Here is a 3,579-nt window from a genome sequence, read left to right on the forward strand (position 1 = left end):
GATTGCCAAATTGTGGCAGATTTTCTGACACGCGGAGATCAGATCTTTGGAATCTTCTCCGGCGAGCCGGATCAGATCATCGTGCGGGAACTGGTTGCGGCGATCTTCATTGTACCCAAGCAGCTCTGCACATAATGGTCAGAGCTGAGCATCAGTTTGAATTCAAGGGATTAGTTTGGCTTCGAAGTTCCGGATACTTACCCATGACATCTGTGTTGAGAAGATCCCAGCCTTTCTCCGCTATGTTCATGTAGTTCTGGAGCCCATGGACTTCATTTTGAAGTTTCTGTAGTGTGTCACTGTCAACCTTCCGCTTGATCACAAAGTCAGCTTCTTTTTTCAGGAACTCAGATTTCCTTTCCGCCAGCTGCTTCTCTGCAAATTCACGCTTCTGATCCGCCTCCATGAGCTTTGTCTCTAAATCTTTATGACAGGAGCGTAGGCTCTCGAGTTCGGAGGAAGCAGTGACAAGAGAGGAAGATGCACCTGTCAAAGTTAAGTTACAATCAATTCGATATTCGGAAACATGGACTAATGGTAAGCTTGGTCGGAAACATACCTTGGGCTTCCGCCAGCTGTTTTTCCAGATCCGCAATTTGTTCTTTTTGTGCTCGGATATTATCCGCCTGGCTTAAGGTGACGCGGCGCTGCAGGGAGATGTTCTTGTACAGTTCATAATGCAGCTCCTGTTGTTCCTGTAAGAGATGGAGCATGGATAAATTTCCGAATGAATATAAGTTTTACGTGTAGACTCTTTCGAAGCATCACTGACGGAAAAAATCCGCTATGACGCTTGGAGGCTATCACGACACTTTAAATATTTTTTTGGTTTGGTTTACTCAAAGTATCAAGGTGTTAACTATTGCTAGTTTCCGCCTAGATACTTGGGGGCTACTGGGAATATTGGTTTACCTTGCGCTTGACAAGCAGCTGGTCGAAAAAGTCACTGATTTCCTTCTTGCTCATGCGTTGCTCAGCATGGAGTTCAGCAGATCTTGCTCAAGCTCCCACTTTTCCAACTCCGTCAGTTTGTGGAAGAACTTATGTGAAAAAGCCTTCGGAGTGGAGTACAGATTCGATGGATCACCGAAATTGGCCGGAAAATCGATGGCATCCTTAGCCGGAGCTTCAGCCTTGTCATTGGAGGTCACTTCCGCCTCTTCGGGGATCTTGTCCTGAGGCTCCTCCGGAGCAGCTTGCCTCGTAGCGGAGAAGCTTCTGCCTCCCTTCTCGCTGCTCACGGGAATAATTTCCGGTTGAGCTTGGGCAGCTGAGTTGGGGGAGGGCTGAGCTTCGGGGGGAGTTGAGTGGGAAGCTAGGTTGGAGGTACTTGGTGGTGTCGGGGTAATTGGGCCCACGGTCGGAGACGTCCGTAGATACTTCGTGATAGACTTCTGGGTGTTAACCCGTGAAGCCGGGACTTTTTGGCTCCTGTAACAAGTAAAGGAAAGATGTAAGTAACAAAGTTACGCTGTTAAAAGGGAGATGTGTTCCCGGATACTTACGTAGCGCCGGGGATCAGCGGGCGCGACCCTTTCCCTGCTGTGGATAGCAGTTTAAGGCGTTCACGCTCCGCCTTCTTGGAGTCGAGGCGTGGGGGTGGCTTGGTCTTGGCCTTTTTGGCGGAGGCCTCGCCGCTGGCTCCGGCTTCGGAGCCGGAAACCTTGGCGCGGGGACGCTTGGTGGCTCGGGAAGCAACTTTCTTGGGAGCTTGCTCCTCCTCCTCATCGTCGTCCTCCGGATCCTCCTCCGCCACTTCGGCGCTAGCAGGTACTCGGATCACATTCCTGAAGTTCTCCTCCGCCAAAGTATTGAGCTGAAGAGGGAAATATGGAAGAGTTAAAGCACTTCAATAATGAGAAGTTAAAATGACTGAAGTATGAATACGTACCGGAGGGCACTTGTTGTCAGTGATGATGTCTTTTCCAATCTCCGGGACCGGTTGGCCCCGGGTAATCTTCACAAGTGTTCGGATCCTCTTATTCAGAGAATCCGTCGGCAGATTGTCGCGGGTGACTCGCAATTTGTCTTCAACCCCGGAATATTTGTAGATTAGCCGCTCGTTGTACTTAAGCGGCTGGATCCGGCGGGTGAACCAACTGAGGGTTAGGTCTACTCCGGTTAGCCCGTCATGGACTAACCAGGAAATCCTTCGCGCTGCCCTATCCAATTCCGGATGCTGGGCGAGGGCAGGGATGAAGCTCCAGCTAGCTAGTTCTTCCGGGAGCTTGTTGATGAATTTTGGGAGACCCTCGTGGACATCCGGAACCTCGATGTTCTTCACATAGAACCATCCGGCATTCCAGTACCGGACGGACTCGTGTGACGAGTGAGGCGGATACATCCTCTGAGGGCGGAGCATAAATGTCATGCTTCCGCAGTTTACCATCATCTTGTCTTTAGTCTCCTTCTTGATGCGGAAGAAAAACTGCCAATGGCGACTGTCGGGGCGGATTCCGAGATGCCCTTCGCAGAGCGTCACAAAGTTGGAGAGAAGAAGATAGGAGTTGGGGCATATGTTGTGAGGCTGGAGGCCATATGTGTTAAGGACAGAGAGGAAGAACTCGGAGCGAGGAAGCGACAGGCCGCGCTACACCCAAGCCTTGGTGAAAACGCGTTCGTCGGGATCCGGCTTGGGGGTGATGGAATCTTTCGTGAAACCCCAGCCCGGAGCAATCATGCCCTCCTTCTCGAAAGCTTTGAGCTCCGAGTCTATCACTTCACATGGCCACCACTGACCCTTTTCTCCTTCGCGGTTCCGGGCCTTCGATCCTTTCTTTTGTTCTGCTTCAAGCACTTTAGCAGCCATTCGCGCTTGTCCTTCTAGTTCTTCCCGGATCTCTTCAACTGTGGGGATCCGACCTAAGATGCTGCTGGAAGAGGCGGAGAACGGTTGAGCTAATCTGGTATCGGAAATGTGGGGCGGAAGGAAAGCTAATGGTTCAGGGAAACTTGGATCCGATGACTTTGGGTCTGGGCTACTCGGAGAACTACCAGTGCACTTAGGTGAATTATTGGACATATTTCCGGCTGCATGCATATGGTCAAATGGTTTGAGTAGCCGGAACTAACTCGCTAGCTGGGTCATCTTCTACGGGTCCGGTGGACTTACCGGCGACGGCGTGTCGGTTCCCCGTGGCGGCGGCGAGGTCGAGGTTGGCGGACTGGACGTACAGAGCCCCGCTTGACCACGAATCGGCGGCGGACGAAATCCCTTGATCAACCGTGCGTAGCTCGGGTCAAGGGTGGCCTTGGAGCGGCGGCGGATGAAGCTTTCCCGGGGAGAAGTTCGCCGGAGATGAGATTTGTTGGGCGGCGCTGGCGCGAGGTAGGGGAAGAAGTGGTGAATGCGGTGAGAAAATGAAACTTACCGAACGCGAGGGGTATTTATAGACACCGCGCGGAGATTCATGAGCTTGATCCAATGGTGGGAATGGAGCGGTCGCACCGTTGATGATCGCCACGTGTCTTAGGTCAAAGCGGTGAAATCGACGCAGTGGTGACCTAACTGTGCATCGCCAAAATTTCCGGCTGAAGATTCGCATCTCCGAAAATTTAGCGCGGGGAAAAAGGAAGTTG

This window comes from Lolium perenne, chromosome 5 (genome assembly GCF_019359855.2).
Source record: "Lolium perenne isolate Kyuss_39 chromosome 5, Kyuss_2.0, whole genome shotgun sequence".
Taxonomy (NCBI): domain Eukaryota; kingdom Viridiplantae; phylum Streptophyta; class Magnoliopsida; order Poales; family Poaceae; genus Lolium; species Lolium perenne.